We start from the raw sequence: 21,978 nt of genomic DNA on the forward strand, positions 1-21,978 counted from the left end.
GCCATCGCCTCCACTAGCTTTGCTCTTAGTGATGCTTCTGAAGACCCATTTGACTTCGCATGTCAGGATTGTCTAGCTCTAGGTGAGTGATCACACCATCGTGGTTATCTGGGTGATTAATATCATTTTTTGTGCAGTTCTTCTATGTATTCTTTCACCCTCTTCTTAATATATTCTGCTTCTGTTAGGTCCACCCCATGTCTCTCTTTTATTGTGCCCATCTTCGCCTGAAACATTCCCTCCCTATCTCAAATTTTCTTGAAGAGATCTCTGGTCTTTACAATTCTAATGTTTTCCTCTATTTGTTTGCACTGGTCACTTAGGAAGGCTTTTTATTAAATCTCCTCTTGCTATTCTTTGGAAATCTGCATTCAGATGAGTATGTCTTTTTTTTCTCCTTTGCCTTTTGCTTCTCTTCTTTTCTATTTATAAGGCCTCCTCAGGCAACCATTTTGCCTTTTTGTGTGTGTTTTTTTTTTTTTCCCCTTCGGGATGGTCTTGATGTGGTATGTACAGATCAAAAAATGAGGATCATGGCATCCAGTTCCACCACTTCATGGCAAATACCTGGAAAAACAATGAAAACAGTGACAGACTTTATTTTCCTGGGCTCCAAAATCACTGTAGATAGTGACCACAGTTGTGAAAAAAAAAAAAAAAAAAAAAAAAAGACGTAGCTCCTTGGAAGAAAAGCTATGAAAAACCTAGACAGCATACAAAAAGCAGAGACATTACTTTAACAGCAAAGGTCTGTATATTCAAAGCTGTGGTTTTACCAGAAATTGTGAGTGGATGTGAGAGTTGGACCATAAAGAGAGCTGAGTACCAAAGAATTGATGCTTTTAAACTATGGTGTTGGACAAGACTCTTGAGAGTCCCTTGGACTGCAAGGAGATTCAACCAGTCCATGCTAAAGGAAATAAGTCCTGAATATACATTGGAAGGACTGATGCTGAGGCTGAACCTCCAGTACTTTGGCCAACTGATGAGAAGAACTGACTCATTAGAAAATACCCTGATGCAGGTAAAGATTATAGGCAGAAGTTAAAGGGGAAGACAGAATATGAAATTGTTGGGTGGCATCACCGACCTGATGAACATGAGTTTGAGCAAGCTCCATGAGTTGGTGATGGACAGATAAACCTGGCATGCTGCACCCCATGATATAGTAAAGAGTGGGACATGACTGAGAGACTGAACTGAACTGATGTACAGAGGACATCAGGGAGCAGGCAGATGTCTTTGGGGTCCAGTGAAGCCTGTGGCCCTGGTGGGAGTGGTAAAAGATTTAGTTGGAAGGGGAGGCTTCCCATCCTCTGGTGCAGCTTCTTGATTCCAAGGCAAGGAGCACAAGAAAATTTTGTGTTACCAAATTTTGAAGATTTTGAATGTGTTACCAAGTATTGTTTTCTAAAAAAACAGAAAAACTATTTTCTGCAGGATTGAGAACTTTGACTGCATCTGTTCTCTAGATTATACTGAGGGATGTGGAAAGGATCTGGAGTGGGCTGAGTCTGCAAAAATTAGGTGACCAGCTGCTGGAGGGCCAGGCTTATGGTAGACATTCTGTACTAGATGGAAAACAAATCCAGATGTCCCTTCTGGAGTGGACATGCCAATGTATCACATTGTTTCAGCAGATCACTTCAATGGTGTTTTGGGGCAAGCAAAAAATGCATGATGGTTGGTTTGCTTTTGTCAATTCCTGTGGGTAGTTAGATGACTAAATGTTTGGTTACTTAATTGCATGGTTGGAATTAAGTTTGGGAAAGAAAACTAGATGAGGTACACACATATTTCGACATTAAGCATCAAACATAGGAAGTTTACTAAGGCAACTATAGGTAATTTAAACATCAGAGGCCAAATGGGGACAGGTTCATTTAACAGGCTTAGATTGGACAGTACAGGTTGCCATAGTTGTTGCTATGACAAGTAACCATAACAGCTACTTGTTGGTACCCTGGAGATGTGGGAAACTGACAAGAGGCCAAAAGCCTTTATGACTTTCCTTGCAGTGTGATTTCAGGGGAGAAGTAGTTGACAAGGAAAGCCTGACTGGTAAGGCTGAGGAAAGGAGTAATCTGAGCCAGTAATCACTAGCTCTTGTGGGAGCCCAGAAAACAGAAGCATCAGCTCAGTCAGAGTTCTGGGTCAGGGTTCAGAGATAGATGTCATTTGGCTTGAATCAATATTTAGCCTTGGGGATGCCAGCCATAATCTCTAAACAGAAGATTTCCTTCTCCCCAGGTGGCAGAATAATTCATATTTGTTCCAGACTCAGGAACCCAGAAAGCCCTCTCAGGGCCACTTGCTCTTTGCAGGCACACATGCAATCTAGAAGGTGGAATTATCATCATGGTGCCCATTTTCCAGATGAGACAACTGAGGTTAAGAGACTTGATCAAGCTCACACAGCTAAGCATGTGAAAAGCCAAGCACAAACCCAGGGTAATAGTCCTCAAATTGTGTGTTTTTGCTCCACACCCACTGGGAGTGGTGGGTGGTGATACGGAAGCAATGCTTAGGCAGAAGCAAACAATATTCATGTTTAAAGTGAAGAAAGTAAGGAAAACCACCAGAACATTCAACTATCACCCAAATCAAATCACTTATGATTATATAGTGGAGATGAAAAATAGATTCAATACCTAAGGTCTGGTATCCTGAAGAACTATGGATGGAAGTTTGTAACATTGTACAGGAGGTGGTCATCAAAACCATCCTCAAGAAAACAAATATGAGAAGGCAAAGTGGTGGCCTGAGGCAGCCTTAAAAATACCTGAGAAAATAAGAGAAGTGAAAGGCAAAGGAGAAAGGGAACGATACACTCAATGGAATGCAGACTTCCAGAGAATAGCAAGGAGAGATAAGAAACGCTTCATAAGTGAGTAGTGCAAGATTTAGAGGAAAACAAAAAGAATTGTAAAGAGTACATATCTCTTCAAGAAAAGTGGAGATACCAGAGGAACACTTCATGCAAAGATGGGCACAATAAAGCACAGAAAATCAAAGACCTAACAGAAGCAGATGAGATTAAGAAGAGGTGGCAAGAACGCACAGAAGAACTATACAAAAATGTTCATAATGACCGGGATAGGGATGATGCTGGGGTCACTCACATAAAGCCAGATACTGGAGTATGAAGTCAAGTGGGTTTTGGGAAGCATCACTACAAGAAAAGCTAGGGAATTCCAGCTGAGCTGTTTAAAATTCCTAAATAATGAGGCTGTAGAAGTGCTGCATTCAATATGTCAGTAAATTTGGAAAACTCATCAGTGGCCACAGTGCTGGAAAAGGTCAGTTTTCATTCCAATATAAAAGAAAGGCAATTCCAAAGAATGTTCAACCTATCCTGCCATTGTGCTCATCTCACTTGCTAGCAAGGTCATGCTCAATATCCTTCAAGGTGAGTTTCAACAGTACATGAACTGAGAACTTCTAGATATACAAACTGGTTTGAGGAACCAGAGATCAAATTGCCAATATCCATTGGATCATGGAGAAAGCAAGGTAATCCCAGAAAAACATTTCCATCTGCTTCACTGACTATGCTAAATCCTTTCACTGTGTGGACCACAACAAACTGTGGAAAATTCTTAAGTAAATAGGAGTACCAGATCACCTTACCTTTCTCCTAACAACTCTGTATGTAGGTCAAAAAGCAGCAGTTAGAATCAGACACGGAACAACTGAAAGATTTAAAATTGGGAAAGGAGCATGACAAGGTATCCATTACCACTCTGGTTATTTAACTTACATGTATGATAAATCATTCGATATGCTGGTCTGGATAAATCACAAGCTGGAATCAAGGTTGCTGGGAGAAGTACCAACATTCACAGATATGAAAATTACACTACCCTAATAGCAGAAAGCAAAGAAGAACTAAAGAGTCTCTTGATGATGAGACAAGATGAAAAAACTAGCTTAAACTCAACGTTCAAAAAACTATTCACTAAAAGGTGCTCAACATTCATGGCATCCAGTCCCACCACTTCATGGCACATAGATGAGGGAAAAGTGGAAACAGTGGCAGATTTTATTTTCTTGGGCACCAAAATCACTATGGACCTTGACTGCAGCCACAAAATTAAAAGACATTTGCTCCTTGGAAGGAAGAAGGGCTATGAAAAGCCTGCACAGTGTATTAAAAAGCAGAGACTCACTTTGCTACAGAGGTCTATAGTATCAAAGCTATAGTTTTTCCAGTGATCATGTACAGATGTGTAATCTGGACCATAAGAAATGGTGAATGCCAAACAATTGAGCTTTTGAACTATGGTGCTTGAGAAGATTCTTGAGAATCCCTTATACAACAAGGAGATCAAACAGTCAATCTGAAAGGAAATCAACCTCTGATCCCTGCTGTCTCAGCTGAGGCATCTACTGAGGGCTTCCAGGTGGAAAGAACTCCACTGCAAAAGTGCCTAACCATGGCAGCTCCAAGAAAGCAGTTTGTAGGCCCATCCAAGGAGAATCTCAGAAAGGCTGAAGGCTCTGTGTACCCTGGGTATCCTGATACATGCGTTGCATTCTCCCCAGCAGCATTGGAGGCCAAGGAAGGGGCATTGTGTGCCCTGGAGGAGGGAGATAGCTCAGGGATCGACTGGGGCCATCACTTACCAAGTAGGACTGCAAAGGACAGAGCAGGCATATGTGGCAGAGACCTGGTGACTGGGTGTGGTACAAACGGGAACCAGCTCTCCATGAAGTACCTCACCCAAACTCCCTTGGAGGAGAAGCCCAGGGATAAGTTCATCTGTAATGGGATGAAGAGAGTCTATTTCATTACCCCTTATGATTCCTCTGAATGAAGAGGTGGTGGAGTTGGTGGGTCATCATAAACTCTTCCATGGCCTAGACTATCTCCTAGTTGCTTTCTTTGAGGCTGCCTCTCCCCAGCTTCAGTCATCTAGTTCTGGACAATCATGTGTGCTGCTGGGTCAGGGCCACAGACCATGTAAAGCCAAGCCCCATGGCCCTGCCAGGATGGGTGATCTAGGACTGTACATGTGATCTGAGGTGGGTCATTCAGAGAACACCCTTGAACTCTGATGTCTTCAATCTTTTCTTTCATTTTTGGAGATGCTTTTGGGATTTAAAACCCTAGGGCAGGTAGCTTGGACTCCCTCACTAGGTGTAGAAGCTTTAGGAAGAAAGTTTTCAGGGTAAGATCATCAAAGAAGAAGGAATGAAAGAATGAGGGTATGAAATAGAGAACTGATTACTTCTGATTTCTTGGGTCCAGTCACTGAGATCTTTGTATTAGCTCTGAGTATTGTGTCCTGGATTTCCAGAATCATTTCAATGAGTCTCCCCTTTCCTTGAAGCCAGGTGGAGGTGGGCTCCTCTCAACTGTGATTCAGACTTTGTTCTAGATCCTTCCTGATCATTGTACACCTCCAAGACACAAACAGAGGCACCTGTTTGTTTCAGCACCATTATGAGTGAAACCCTTTATTCTTTATTGAGAGTAGGGTGTGCAGACCACCAAATACAGTTCACCAGCATCCTGGGCAGGAGTACCCTAAGTGTGATTTAGTGTTTGCTCGGAGCGGCCTCACTGATTCCTGAACCACTCCAAGAAATTATACTGCTGGTGCCAGGCCAATCCTGTCATTTCCTCAATCAAAGACTGAGAAATACAGCCTCAGAAAGATGTCACCTAGGATCCAGGTCTCTTTAGATGTCCTCACTGCGTTCTCTTTAAAGGTGGTATAGCAGTGGCCTCTAGAATCCTGGGGGAGTCAGAGACACGCACCAGTCAGCCTGAGCCCTTACATTCGACTCCCACAGATATCCAGACCCAGCACAATTCTTGGTTTTATTTCCCTCTTTTGGTAAGTATCAAGGGATTTTCTCATTAGCAGGATATATGAGAGTTCATCCACAACCAAAAAGGACCAAGACATGAGGTAGCCATGAGGAAGGGTGTGGGGGATGGGAGGATTGAGAGTTGGGGACACAGAGGAATGATAAACAACAAAGTCCTACTGAAGAGCATAAGGAAATATATTAAATATCCAGTCATAAACCACATGAAAAAGATTGAGAAAAATAATATATATTTCTGTTTTTGTATAACTGAGTCACATTGCTGTGCAGTAGAACTAAATGCAGCACTGAAGATCAGCTATACTTCAATAAAATTTTTAGAAATAAAAAAGAATGTATAGTTCTCCTATATCCCTATTTCTTTCCTTCTCTCTCCTGCTCTTTGTTTTATCTGAAGAGAATGCTAGTTGTCCTCCTGTGTCCTCACAATCTGTACTTTCTTAAAAAAAAAACAAAAAAACAAAACTTTATTTTGTATGGGAGTATAGCTGATCAACAATATTCTGAGTTTCAGGTGTACAGTAAAGGGACTCAACCATATGTATTCAGGTATCCTGGTCCCCAAAATACCCCTCCCATCCAGGTGGTCATATAATTAAGTGGAGTTCCCCATGCTACACAGTAATTCGTTGCTGGTTATCCATTTTAAATAGAACAGTGCCCACAACACGTTCTTGAAGACTTAACTTAGGAACTCTGGGAAGCCTCCTTTGGCCCACACTTGCTGTCTTTGGCTACTCCAGGCTTGGTTGGGTAACATATTCTGGTTCCCCATCAACACCAGTCAGTCTGTAGCTCTCATCACCCCGAGTAAGTCCCCAGTGCCCCAATGCAGAGCACCTTGGGATGCCATTTGCATGGAATCCAGTGCAGTTTTCCCTAGAAACAAGCCACCCTCCATATGGCTCCATGAGTTTAAAATTTTAGAATTCCTGAAATTCCCTTCCTTTTTCAAAGTCTTCTTTGAGCCCATCAGCCAGCTCTAAACTCCCCTAGCGAGCTGACATGAAGCCTCCACCCTGTGCCTGGGCTGAGCAGTCACTGTGCACCCTTTATTCACATTAGAATCCAGCCTCCCCGCAGAGGGGTCAGGGAGCCTGACTCACAAAGCGGGTACCCAGCGAGAGTTAGGGGAAGATGCATTCAAGAACTCGGGTGAGCATATAATTTATCATCCAAACCAGGAAAACTGTGAGAAGGGAAGGGAGACTGTTAATCCCTATGGTGGAACAGCACACTGGGACTGTCCCCAGCTATTCTCCTTGTCACATGACTTATTTCAAGGACTGCTAGAGCTGACTTTCCATGTTCATTCATCTGAGGGTTCAGATTGAACTGAAGCTCTTTGAACACTGAGGACCTGAGTTTCCACTCTCCTTGTGACTCCCACCATGCCAGCATGGCGTGGTGTCTCCACATTTATTTTAAGTTGATCAGTGTCCCAGGTGGCCCTTTACTCTCAAGTGGTTCTTGTGGGAGGCTCTAGCCAGCCCCAGGTCTCTGCATCATGTGCAATAGTGTGAATTGGCCTGCAGAAGGCGCCCTCCTCCCAGCTGCAGCCAAAGGGTTCCTGCAAGTTCCTATTTGAAAACCACCTTTCAGGGTTCTCCCCTCACCTTGAGGATGTAGGCTTGAGCTGGGACTGGGTAGTTGATACCATCGATGGTGAAGATAATAGAGGACACGGTATTGACCAAAACAAGAAACATAGTGCTATTAGAGAGAGAGGGTGGCCCTGGAGATCCTTCTTGTGTGTGGAGACTGGGAGTGACCCTGGGGCATGACACTTCACCTCAGAACCCCGTGGCATGGAACCGATGAGCTTCTGGATGTTACTGACCAGTCTTCTTGGGCCAAGGATCAGTGATGTTCCAGTATCAAAAAGGGCCTTGCAGCTGCCGAACAAGAAATAACCTTTCTTTTCATGGAGATGCTGAGAGACAGTGTGACGAAGCAGGCATCAAGGTTACTCTGAGTCTCCCCAGAGCTGCCCCCTTCCTGATTGTCTTCTAAACAGCCCTTTGTCTCTTGCCCTCTTTTCCTTTGCTCCCAACACGGCATCTTCCTTGACATTCTTGAATGCAGTTCTTGAATACACCAGGCTCTTTTGGACCTTGACACAAGCTGGTCTTCCTTCCTAGAGGAGCCCCCTCCCCTTTGACTAGCAAATTTCTTCTCATCTTCCAGATTCCAGCTAAATTGTCATGGTTTCAGGGAAGTCTTTCTCCCAGTGTTTATCAGTCTCCTTTCTTGACAGTCTCTGTAGACACTTCCTTATGTCTAGCATGTACCAAAGTCACAATTCACTATGTGTGTGTCTCATTTCCTGTGCATCTGCCTTCTTAGATGTGAGGGCAAGTTTAATTCTCATTTCCTCCCTAAAGTGCATGACACACAGTGGATGCCCAAGGCTTGTCTGTTTAGTGAGTGAATGAAAACTGTGAAAATAATGAGTGAGAAACATCCAGAGAGCTGTATCTTGTGGGGAACAAATAACGGATCAATCGCAGAGTGAAGATGGAGATTTGAGAGGGCAGCAGAGGTGGGAGAGAGGGGATCCTCTGGGAGCCCAGGATGTCTGCCAGCACTGCTCCTACAACCAGCTCAGACCCTGAGACCCTAGCCAGGAAATACATGACTAGCCCACAGAAACTCCAAAGGATGGGTCAGCTTTTGTCTGAGGGTATCATACAGAATCCTATCAATTATTCCTCTTGTCCTCAGGTCACTCCTGGATCCCACCTTCCTGATTCTCTGTTATAGCCCCTGCCCCACTGTGTGCCCATGAACATGGGGTGCCTTTTTTATTAGTTGCTTTCACATCTTAAGACTTCAGCAAGTCTCTCTACATTGCTCAGTAGTTGCTCCCTTAGGAGACCAGTTCTCCCCATTTGCTCAGGACTTTCCCTGTTTTTAAAGTGACATTTATCTGTACTGAGAACTTCCTTGGTCCCAGGTAGCCCTGGAGAGTTGGTCATCTTATACCTCTGTTCAGGCTGGAGAAATTCTCCCTGATCCTCTTTTCACTACACTGTAGAGTCCTCTAACCATGCTCCATGCCTAACAGGGCAGTGGGAGCAATCCTCTCCCAGATGCACAGACCTCTCCAGACCCTTTTAGGACCCTGGTCAGAGCCCTGGTCAGAAGGACTGGGGGTTATGAACCCACTGGTTGTTTGCATATCTATCTGCTTATGTGTTTGTTGGTATATGTGTTTGTGTGTGTGTTTGTATGTGTCTCTGTGAGTGCTTGTGTGTGTCTGACTAGCTATGCATGTTTATATGTGTCTCTGTGTATGTTTATATCTGTCTGCTTGTGTATTTCCATGTGTCTGTGTGTCTGTGTCATTGTGGGTGGTGTATATTTATGTGTGACTTTGTGTCTGAGAGTGTATTTGTGTGTGTCTGCCTGTGTCCATGTACAGTAGCAGGAGCATCACTTGGGGTGACCCTCAGAGGCAGAGGCTTACCTGTCCATGTGTATACTTCAATTGCTCGTGTGGATCAATGGTACCCAGTTGACTGCTCATTATTAGTAGGATTTATCCACCCCAACAAACATCACCACACTGCCTTTCGCCCTGCCTGTGTAGAGAGAAGACAGGGGAAGGGAATCCTTGGAGGAGAGTAACAACAGCACTGTCTGAGAGCTGTGCTGGTCCACCCATCAAGGCCCTAATAAGGTCCCCATGTACAGATGGAGAAATCGAGTCTAGGAGTGATTGACATCCAGACTGAGGTCAGTTACTGGCTAATGAGTGGCACAGAGGAGGTTAGAAACAGACACCTGGCTGGGCTCCACCCACTATATCTTCTGAAGATGTTCTACCTCCTGCAACCTGAGTGCTCAGACACACTCAGAGGACACGGTGCTGAAGCTTAATGGCTTTCTCCTTGTCCAGCTTGTCATTTTTCAGGAAAATCAAAGCCTGGGAGTTCTAAGGATGTGGGTTCAAGTCACCCAGAGTTGGCTCCACTGGCCTGTGACCTCTACTGTCCCAAGGGCCTCACACTCAGAAGGGACCCCAGCTCTGCTCTCCCTGTCTTGAAATTCCTAATATTTCTTAAATCTTAAGGGATCCCACATGTTTGTTTGGGTCCCACACTTTTATTTTTCACTGGCTCCTGCAAAATGGGTAGCTGGTCCTGGGTGCCCAGTGGAAAGCTAATGAGGAAGGAAAGATATCCACCATCCTTGTCCTTCCTTCCTGATCAAATTCATAAGCAAATCATATTGCTTTTTCCTCCAACTTGTTTCCTGTTGCCTTCCATTAGTCTTCCTCCTCACTCACCCCCCTAGACCAAGTTACTGGTTTTTAGTCCAGGAGCAGGGTTGTGTTCCAATAAAATGTTATTTATAAAAGCCAGTGGTGAAGCCAAGTACAGCCCTGGGGCTATATTTATCCTGGGTTAGATTATCTCTCAGGTTTCTTCTTTGTCAAATGTTCTATAATTTTTGTGCAACTGAAAGCATCTTACAGCTAATTTGGAGAAAGGGATGGTCCATCTGAGTCTTACTTGCTCAAGTAGAAGGCAAAACAGGCTCAGAAATGGCACCTTGATTCTTCACGTTGGAAAAGATGGGGATAGCTCCAAAGACAGATATGTTGGGATAGTTCAAGCCCTAGATACCATCAAAAGGTGCACCCTCACACCCGTATTCCACAATGCTTAGACCAAACAGCTGGTCAGTACTTACAAGGTCCCTGATCTGTGGGAGAGAAGAATGTTCCCACTTACAGATATGTGAAGTGGGGCTAGGACTGGGCTGGGGTGCATTGCCATTAAATCCTCAGAGAATTGAGGCTGGGCTGTGACTTTGGTGGACCTCAGACGGTTAGACCAAGCTGGGAGGGGAGTTTGGGTTCCATTTGTGAGAGGCTGTGAATTTTAAAACATCTGCCCCTTTGAAAAACACCACCAGAGTGCGTCAAGTTGGCCTTGTGGCTTCTGTCCCGGTGGGGCAACCAAGAGTCAGGCCAGGACCCACTGGTGCCCCCTCGTGGACAAAATGAGTCGAGATCAAGTAGCCTTCTCTGGCATCACTATGACATAATGACAGGAATGGACTGAATTCTTTGTAAGATACTGTGGATTCTGTATCTGTCTAGGAAGACAGAAGCCAAAAACACAATCTTACTTGCAGGGATCTATGAAACTACTGCCTGGGAAATTCACTTTTGGGGATATGTGTATATTTGTGTGAGTGTGTATGAGAAAGAGAGAGGGGGGAACTACTCAAGTACTTTGGGGAGGCAGGCCATATGTTTTATTAGACTCTCAAAGGCACCCTAGAGTGAGAACTCATTTATCAGGCCCCTTGATTTCCTTGGTCTCCAGTTTCCCACTATGGATACCTGAATCCCTTGACTGCCCCCAGGGTCCCTAGATCAGGTTTATCCTGTCCCTAAACACCCTACAGCAACTGCAGTCCTGAAAAGCCAATCCAGATCCACCGTTTACCACATGTGTGACCTCAGCAAGGCCCTTGATGTCTGCACCTCAGTTTCCTCATATGTCTCATGAGCTAATCAGACCACCTGCTGTGTGGGGTTGTTGCAGGATTAAACCAATTATTACCTGAAAGTGCCAGGAACAGTCTGTGAATATAAAAGTGGGTGCTTTTTTCCCTTCATCTTGCTCCCACCAAAATGAACCTTGAACTGCTCATGGGCAGAGGAGCTGCAAGTCCAAACCTCAAGCCACTTTCTGGGTTTGCTAATCCATTTGCTTGTGTGTCACCATGGGCACTGCCTCCCAAGGGACAGGATCCTGTGGGTAAGATGGCCAATGTTTATGGGAGTTAGGCCAGGAAGGGTCCTGCCAGATGGTCCTGCATCTGTTTTGCAAGCAGGGGTCACTCCATAGCCAGTCCTGACTCAGCTTCTCTTTACACGTTACCCGAATGGTGTCATAAGCAAGAAATCCCTTCATGTTCCCAGATCCGTAGGCGATCCTGAAGGTCTTTTAGGTAGGCTGGAAGGTGGAATACTTGTAATGTCTGAACCTAACTTGTGTATCTGCAGACACTAGAGATGAGTCTAATCAGGTGCCAAGGGTGGAAACAGGGTGGCAGGGCAAGTGAAGGATGATCTGGGTACAGGGTGTCTGTACTCATGACAGGCTGGACTGGGGCAAAAGAAGGAGGGAACCCACAAGTCAGATGATCATGTGTCAAAGATAACCTGGAATTTCTGAGGGGAATTCCAATGGTGATTTTACACATGTAGAGCATCTACATGGAGAAGGAGGGAGTGGGTTACTGCAGAACTGGCTACCCTCTGTTCCCACACTGATGTCTCCTTCTGGGTGTCATATATCTCTTGAGATCACTTTCCAACCACTGTGAAGCTCACAGACTTTGATCACAGAGGTCTTTACATTTGATATTTTTTTTCCTGTGCTACATTGTATGCAGGATATTGATTCTATGACCAGACATTGAAGTGGTACCTCCTGCATTGAAAGCACAGAGGCATAACCACTGGACCTCCAGGAACGTTGGACACCCAGGGAAGTCCTGGTGCCTTCATTTGAGAAATTCTGTAGTCTCTTCAAACCCAGCCTTAGCACCCCATTCTCCAGGAGGTCCTTCTTGATCAACCCCAGGCACTAACTCTAAACTCAGACCACAATCGATCAACACCACACAAGTGACCCTTTCATTTGACATCTATTTACTCTTTGCTTATCTCTCAGGCTGATATGGGCATTCTTGAAGACAACATAAGCCCTTTTTCGAATCTAAAAACAGTAAGCACTGTGCTAGATTCTTATGGCCTTACATGGAATCTGGGTTCAGTAACTTTTTACTGCTGTGGTTCTTGCATCTGTGGAAACTGAATTCCTCTTCCTGGTTATTCACAATTGCTTTGCAGTTGGTTCTACCTTCTGATCAGAGATGGTTCACACTTCATCTGTAACTAGTTGACCTCCTTAGTGCAGAAGGAGCTGCTGCTGTAGCTGCTGCTGCCAAGTTGCTTCAGTCGTGTCCAATTCTTTGCAACCCCATAGACAGCAGCCCACCAGGCTCCACCATCCCTGGAATTCTCCAGGCAAGAACACTGGAGTGGGTTGCAATTTCCTTCTCCAATTCAGGAAAGTGAAAAGTGAAAGTGAAGTTGCTCAATGTCTGACTCTTAGCGACCCCATGGACTGCAGCCTACCAGGCTTCTCTGTCCTTGGGTTATTCCAGGCAAGAGTACTGTAGTGGGTCATCATTGCCTTCTGCTCAGAAGGAACAATCTCCCTCAAACTAATGACACATCTTTAACACAGAAATGGATGTTTACTTGCCACCTGGTAATTTTTGGGCCCAGTCACCAAGACTAACAGTTGAGGATGAGAGTGCCTTCTCTGTGTGGGGCCCCTTTGGCCCAGTGTTTCTGCCTTCTGCAGGAGCCCCATCCCCAACATCCCACATGGCACCTCCAGATGAGCCCCAGTTCTAGGCTAGAGCACCAGGAGATGCTGTGGAGCACCATATTCCCAAAACTCTCCCATCCATGATGTTCCTCAGGAAGTGAATAGTTATATTTGAGCCATGAGAAGAAATCTGAGACAGTCTGTAAACATGTTCCTTGAGGAAATTGTTTAGCATGTTTTTTTCCACTGAAGGTATTTCTCATGGTCTTCACTTTCCTTAGAGGTATTCTTTCACTGAACATTTGACTAAGAAAACAAAGAAGATGCTACAATTAGATGTCAGTGTTAAGGTATAACTGTCATTGTAATGGCACTGTGTATTTTCTAATCATTTTTATGAGTCATCTTATTATAAGAATTTTATGCATATTCCATGGCAAAGACGTAGGTTTGAATAAAGATTCTGTTCTGTAATGTTGGGTAAGCCATATGACCCTATGGGGTCTCAGTCTCCCCTCTGGTAAAATGGTGGAATGTAATGATTCAAACCCTCCAAATAGGATATCTTGGGGATAAGTGAAGTGATAGATATAAGGTATCTGATAAATAGGAAGTCTCAACATTGACGGCCATTAGCACTGCTGTTGCAGTCCCACTGTATCCTCCTCATGGAAATTCAAGGAAAGAGGTAGAAGGGGGATTCCTATCCTCTTTTACAAGGGAGGAATTTGAAATGCAAGAGGTTTGTAAATTGGCTGTGGTCACACTGCTTGTCAGATATAAAACAGTGTATAAATAGCTCTCCCAATCTTTCTCCTAGTTGAAAGAGAAGAGAGAGTTGAAAGAAGAACCCAGGAGATAGGGAACAAGTTCAGAAAATGTAGAAAATTAAAAGAAAAGTTAAAAGAAAACACCACAGAGAGAAATGTACTCACAGAGACTTCCAAAGGGATGGAGAGAGAAATGATAGTGATACAGAGATGCAGACATAGACATATACACACTGAAGTAGAGAGGGAACACAGAGGACACGCTAAATAAAATGTAGAAAAGTGCTATTCCACAGGACCACACCTACATCTGCATTGACTGTGCACTGAACGATTGCAAGGAGTTCCAATTTCAATAGGTCATGACATGACTGGACCCCAAGAGTTGTGCAACTATGCAAATCTACACCAAGAACCTTGGGTCCTACAGTTCCTATAGCAAGGTACTTATCAATAAGTAAGGGTCGAACTTTAAGATTGCCAGGGAAATATTCCATTCCCTTCTAAACCTGATGAGTAGACCAATAATCAGATGAAAAGAAAAACCACAGAAAGGTAGATGATGTGGCTTACAGTCTTCATACTTACATGACTATGCAATCTGAGAAGGCCACCAGCCTGAGGAGCACAAGCCACGTCATGCTTCTTTCCTGGGTCCAAGGACTCAGGGAAGCTCAGGTTCTTAGTATGTAGTGGTGACCCGGAGCCCCTCGTTCTATATGCTCTGACATGCCCTAGTTTAGCCCTTTAGGCCAATAATAGGTCTGAAAAAAAACACAAAGATCTCAATAAAATCTTTACCTTCATCAGTGTCCTTGGCTAGTGGACTTTGAAACTTCACAGAATACAGAGAATTGAACTGTAATTGCTTCCTTAATGGTTGGCTGGGAAACCAAACTGATCTGCATGGGCATCTAAGAAGACGGAGAACCTTGCCTACTTGGAGAAAAAAAAACCATTAAGAACATCCTAAAAATGGATACTAAGGGCCATGCTCGACATTCGTGGTTTCATGTCATCTTCCTAGCCACTTCATGAGATATGCATTGCTGTCTTCATTGGAGAGGAGTTTGCTAGGATGATGATAAAGTGAAGACTTCAGGGACATACAACTGGCCTTAGGGAGTGGGTCTAATGGCAGACATCAGGGGCACCTATGATGTCAGTCTGCATCAAAGATTTAGGGCAGAGCAGTACTTTAATTTCATGGTTTCAGTATTGGAAGAAATGTCATATGCATCCACAAGATATTTTATAGCATCCAACAAACATACAAGGAAGAACTGTGTGCTAGGTTCTGGGTTAAAGGCTTCAAAGTCAAAGTTGTGAAGATAAAAGTAGTCTTTATCTTAAGAGAGCTAGCAGTCTAGTTCTTTCAATAAACTACATTCTTTCAATAAACTGTGAAAACCGCTTTTTGAGAATCAGGGAAATTTGTACATGGACTGGATATTAGATGTTAATTTTATTGGGAACAAAAGAGCATTTTTTCCAGATCCTATCATTTTACCCCAAATACTCATTTTGTATATTTTGTGAAATGTTCATCTCGTCCCTAAAACACTTTAGGAAAAATGAATATGGAGTAAAAGAGAGAATGAAATGATGGTCTGTCTTGATTTAAAACAGATCTGCATAGGTGCTATGGATTGAATTTTGTTCACCCTTGACTCCCAAAGTGATGGTATTAGGAAGTAGGGCCTTTGGGAGTTATGCAAGCTGACATAAGGTTTTGATGGAGGTCCCTCATGATGGGATTATCCTCTCCATCTTTTTCTCTCTTATTCTCCCTCTTCCTCCTTCCCTTCCCCCACCACAAATGAGAACATAGCAAGAAGAGAAAGACCTGATGCACATCAAGAACGTCTTCACCAGGAACTCAATTGGCTACCACATTGATGTTGCATAGTCTCCAGTCTATGACAACGTGTGGGACTAAGAGGTTAGTTTTTAAGTTATTGGGCTGAATGATGAAATATAGGGTTCATGATACTCTTTCTTACATATGTTATGTTTGAAATCCTTTTGTAGTAAGAAGCTTATAGAATGAAGCTTCTGTCTTAGTGATACCCTGAGGAGCCTAAGATAGAAGATTCAGGCAGGTCCCCAATGAGTGAGTGGTTGGAGGACCACATGCTCCTTACTCCTACTCTTCTCTTGTCATCTGAAAACCATTCCCCCATACCTGACAACCTTACCTCCAACACTATCTGCATCTCCACTCCCCTTCTAAGCCACTGAGTCATCTTGTTGGATATCCTGATGATTCAGGACAGGGTCTGGAAGGAGAAGGAATGCAGACATTTTTAGAAAGAATTATCTGGGCAGACCCCTCATGGGTTTTCCATTCTTCATTTCCATCTGCAGTTGAGGGATAGGGGCTGGGTAGAGAGGAAGCCACAAGTGAGACTGAATGGATATATGCCAGAGAAGGGAGGAGGAATTCCCAACCAAATAACCAGGAGGGGGGCAGCTTGTACAGGATCCAGGAGGGAAGGAAGAAGCACTGGGAAACAAATAGTGCCTACCTGATGGCCAGATCTACCAGAGTCTTCCTGTTAAAGTTAGAGGTTGCCTCCCTCCTGCTTTAATTTCTACTCCAGATGTGGAGGGGATAAAGCTGTACTCACTGCTAATGAGTCACGGGGAGAGGGACAGTCTCCCCCAGGAGCCCTTTGATTCCACTCTAACTGTGGGTATCATCCCAAGCCAGAGAGCAAATGTAAGGTCATCCAAAATATGACCTACTCTAAACAGTAGTTAAAATACTACAAAATTTGTCTAAGAGTCCTGGCATATCTTGTTCCCAGAGTTTCTTAGGAGAGATGATTCATTAGCCTAATTTGGGTTCTGCTGAGGAATCTACAAGCTTCCCCATTGGTAACTTCTGACTTATAACTACTCGATCTCATCCCACAGAACCCAAATGATGGTAAGTTCCAGTGGGCAAGGCCTCTAAGTTCCCTGGTGTCACAGCAGCTGTGTGCCAAGTGGTCTACCACTCCCAGTCCTGAGCCCAGGAACCATGATCATCACCAGACAGTTATAGCCCCCTGCCCACCAGAGGCAGCCTCAGCATCCTCAGCAATACCCACCTCTGAGCCACTTGTCCACTGATTGGCACTGAGCCTCAGTCTGGAAGAAGTGTTCTGGAGCAAGTCCAGTCTCCCTCATCTAAGAGATGGGAAACTGTACCCTGGGGTGTATGACTCACCTTAAGGTTGCAGGTAAGTTAGTGAAGACTTGGGACCAAGGAACTCTGGTTCCCAGGCTAGGAGACTTCCAGGAAGGGAAAGATGAGAGAAAGTTCAATTGCATCCACTGCTGGGTAGGTCTCAGATGTCTGCAAGCACCAGAGTGGAAGGTCCTTTACCTTTGCCCCTGAAGTCTGGTTCTGATTTTATCATCAGACCTGCCTTCATGTACCAGCAGGAAAGCAATATTCAGGGCTGTTTCTTCTGGGTTCCAGGCACAGTGGGGGAGACCCTGCTGTAGTGACCCCAGGAGGCAGTCCTGCAGGTGGTGACTGACTCACTCCCAACTCAGAATCCCCAGAGCTCCTGCTCCTCATTCATACAACAGAGAACTTGGGTAACTGGATAACATGCACCTGTATTCAAGTGAGAAACATTCCTTTCTCATCCTTCTGGTAACTTAGATAAGTGTCTTATGTTTCCTCAGGGAACCCCTGGCTGAGTGAGGCTGGGGTCTGAGACTAGCCTGGATGAAACGGATGTGTTCCCTCTTTGATGCTCTAGGACCTTGGAGATTCAAAGGCCTTGACAGGGTTACAATCACACTTTTGTTTTTTCAGGACTTTGCTTTATGAATCTGGTTGGAGATAAAGGACAGAAACACAGGACAAGGCTGGAAATCTCTCGGTACCAGCAGATTGTTAATTGAGTTCCAGAAACCAGGCTTCAGAGTCAGGTGTGGAAGTTATTCACAAGCCACATTTGAAGAAGGAATAGAGGAAAGAGTTTTTGGGCAGAGAGCAGTGTGGTCAAAGGGCCGTGGGAATCACATAGGGCAAGATGAAACAAGATTCATTACTTGTTTCTTTGCTCTATCAGTTCTTGGAGTTTCTACTCCTGAGAACAAGTACATGGAGATAGTCAGAGGCATTGGTGGTGCCACTGGCACCAGATACTCCTGGTGATAAGCAGTTTTTGTACATGTCCCTGAGTCCAGAGCATATTCAGCCTCGTGATAGCCCTAGGTTCTCCCTTCTTGGGAAGGCTGACGTGGCTCATTGCTGCTAACTAACAACTAAAGCATGGGATGAGGTCATGGTGGTTGACCTGTAGGCCAAGTTCCAAGCATGGAAGGAATACTGGCAGGGGAAGGGTAGCCATTTATTAAACTTGGTTACCTTGGTCCTTAGCAGGGGCTACTTCCCACATCTACAATGTTTTTCTCCCAGCTTTTTGCATGGCCAGGTCCTTCTCAACACTTACCGTCATCTCAAATGAGTCTCTCTCAGGCTTGCTTTCCCTGGCCACTCCACTCTCACAAGCACAGACTGATCCAGAAAATGCCTATAGACACTTCCCTCCATCAAAACAATAATTATAGTTACCAAAGTGGAAAGGTGGGAGAAGGATAAAATTTGAGATTAATATATGTATACTACTTTATTTAATAGATAATCAACAATACCTACTGTACCACACAGGAATTCTGCTCAATAGTCTGTAATAATCTGTATGGGGAAAGAACCTAAGAAAGAATGGATACATGTGTATGTATAAAGGCATTCATTTCCCATATAACTAATATTAATACGATGCTGTAAATTAACTATCAGTTCAGTTCAGTTCAGTTCAGTCACTCAGTCGTGTCTGACACTTTGCAACCACATGAATTGCAGCACGCCATGTCTCCCTGTCCATCACCAACTCCCGGAGTTCACTCAGACTCACGTCCATTGAGTCAGTGATGCCATCAAGCCATCTCATCCTCTGTCGTCCACTTCTCCTCCTGCCCCCAACCCCTCCCAGCATCAGAGTCTTTTCCAATGAGTCAACTTTTCTCATGAGATGGCCAAAGTACTGGAGTTTCAGCTTTAGCATCATTCCTTCCAAAGAAATCCCAGGGCTGATCTCCTTCAGAATGGACTGGTTGGATCTCCTTGCAGTCCAAGGGACTCTCAAGAGTCTTCTCCAACACCACAGTTCAAAAGCATCAATTATTTGGCGCTCAGCTTTATTCACAGTCCAACTCTCACATCCATACATGACCACAGGAAAAACCATAGCCTTGACTAGATGGACCTTTGTTGGCAAAGTAATGTCTCTGCTTTTCAATATGCTATCTAGGTTGGTCATAACTTTTCTTCCAAGGAGTAAGTGTCTTTTAATTTCATGGCTGCAGTCACCATCTGTAGTGATTTTGGAGCCCAGAAAAATAAAGTCTGGCACTTTTCCCACTGTTTCCTCATCTATTTCCCATGAAGTGATGGTACCAGATGCCATGATCTTTGTTTTCTGAATGTTGAGCTTTAAGCCAACTTTTTCACTCTCCTCTTTCACCTTCATCAAGAGGCTTTTCAGTTCCCCTTCACTTTCTGCCATATACTCCTATATAAATTAAAAGTTAAATTTTGAAAAATGCTTATGTCTAGAGATTCATGAAGTTCTTTAGACTCGCAAGATTTCAGATATGATGCTGGAAATGCCAGAGTGGGTGCAGAAATCGAGACATTATCTGAGGTTGCATTTTCCTGAGCTGTGGTGTCTTCTTGCTTTTAGTGTCACCTTTCATTTGTCTTTGGAGGATCTAATACAAAGGCTCCGAGACACCAGTTCAGTATTAGTTGAAGGATGAGAGGGAGGTGCTAGTGGGAGAGTGAAATCCCAGCTCTCTAGTCTTGGGTTGGGGCATGTTTGAGGCACAACTTATGTCCCAATTTCCCTATGAAAACGGGCTGTAGCTTCCCTCTCCACGACTTGCATGATATTGGACCAGACTGGTTCATCCTTTTTCACATCCTGCTTCCCCTAAGACCTCCCTGATTTCTCTGTGGAATATTTTTTAAACATAAATTATTTACTTTAATTGGAGGCTAGTTACTTTACAATATGGTAGTGGTTTTGCCATACACTGACATGAATCTGCCACAGGTGTACATGTGTTCCCCATACTTAACCCCCCTCCCACCCCCCCATCACATCCCTCTGGGTCATCCCAGTACACCATCCACAAGCACCCTGTCTCTTTCATCAAACCTGGACTGGCGATCCATTTCACATATGACAATATACATATTTCAATGCCATTCCCCCAAATCATCCCACCCTAGCCCTCTCCAACAGAGTCCAAAAGACTGTTCTATACATCTGTGTCTCTTTTGCTGTCTTCTATATAAGGTTATCATTACCATCTTTCTAAATTCCACATATATGTGTTAGTATACTGTATTGGTGTTTTTCTTTCTGCCTTACTTCACTCTTTATAATAGGCTGCAGTTCCACCCACCTCATTAGAACTGATTCAAATGTGTTCTTTTTAATGGCTAAGTAATGTTCCATTGTGTATATGTACCACTGCTTTCTTATCCATTCGTCTGCTGATGGATATGTAGGTTGCTTCCATGTCCTGGCTATTATAAACAGTGCTGCTATGAACACTGGGATACACGTGTATCTTTCAATTCTGGTTTTCTCAGTGTGTATAACCAGCAGTGGGACTGCTGGGTTATATGTCTGTTCTAGTTCCAATTTTTTAAGGAATCTCCACATTGTTCTCCAGAGTGGCTGTACTAGTGTGCATTCCCACCAACAGTGTAAGAGGGTTCCCTTTTCTCCACACCCTCTCCAGCATTTATTGTTTGTAGACTTTTGGATTGCAGCCATTCTTACTGGCGTGACGTGGTACCTCATTGTGGCTTTGATTTTAATTTCTAGTGATGTTGAGCAACTTTTCATGTGCTTGTTAGCCATCTGTATGTCTTCTTTGGAGAAATATCTGTTTAGTTCTTTGGCCCATTTTTTGATTGGGTCGTTTATTTTTCTTGAATTTAGCTGCAGAAGTTGCTTGTATATTTTTGAGATTAATTCTTTGTCAGTTGCTTCATTTGCTATTATTTTCTTTCATTCTGAAGGCTGTCTTTTCACCTTGCTTATAGTTTCCTTCATTGTGCAAAAGCTTTTAATTTTAATTAGGTCCCATTTGTTTCTTTTTGCTTTTATTTCCAATACTCTGGGAGTTGGGTCATAGAGGATCCTGCTGTGATTTATGTAGGAGAGTGTTTTGCCTATGTTCTCCTTTAGGAATTTTATAGTTTCTGGTATTACATTTAGATATTTAATCCATTTGAGCTTATTTTTGTGTATGGTGTTAGAAAGTGTTCTAGTCTCATTCTTTTACAAGTGGTTGACCAGTTTTCCAAGCAACACATGTTAAAGAGTTCGTCTTTTCTCCACTGTGTTTTATTGCCTCCTTTGTCAATGATAGGTGCGTGGATTTATCTCTGGGCTTTCTATTTTGTTTCACTGATCTGTATTTTTGTCTTTGTGCCAGTATCATACTGTCTTGATGACTGTAGCTTTGTAGTAGAGCCTGAAGTCAAGCAGGTTGATTCCTCCAATTCCATTCTTCTTTCTCAAGATTACTTTGGCTATTCAAGTTTTTTTGTATTTCCATACAAATTGTGAAGTTATTTTTTCTAGTTCTGTGAAAAATAACATTGGTATCTTGATAGGGATTGCATTGAATCTATAGAATGCTTTGGGTAGTATACTCATTTCCACTATATTTATTCTTCTGATCCACGAACATGGTATATGTCTCCATCTATTAGTGTCCTCTTTGATTTCTTTCACCAGTGTTTTATAGTTTTCTATATATAAGTCTTTTGTTTCTTTAGGTAGATATATTCCTATGTATTTTATTTTTCATTGCAATTGGTGATTGGAATTGTTTCCTTAATTTGTTTTCTATTTCCTCATTATTATTGTATAGAAATGAAAGGGATTTATGTGTGTTGATTTTATATCCTGCAACTT

The 21,978-nt window shown here is 43.5% G+C and overlaps 1 pseudogene; it reads right to left on the reverse strand.

The window, feature by feature from the left end:
- Positions 1-5,591: 5,591 nt before the first annotated feature.
- Positions 5,592-14,613, reverse strand: LOC109554173 (pregnancy-associated glycoprotein 1-like; annotated as a pseudogene).
- Positions 14,614-21,978: the final 7,365 nt, after the last annotated feature.

This window comes from Bos indicus, chromosome 29, assembly GCF_029378745.1.
Source record: "Bos indicus isolate NIAB-ARS_2022 breed Sahiwal x Tharparkar chromosome 29, NIAB-ARS_B.indTharparkar_mat_pri_1.0, whole genome shotgun sequence".
Classification (NCBI taxonomy): domain Eukaryota; kingdom Metazoa; phylum Chordata; class Mammalia; order Artiodactyla; family Bovidae; genus Bos; species Bos indicus.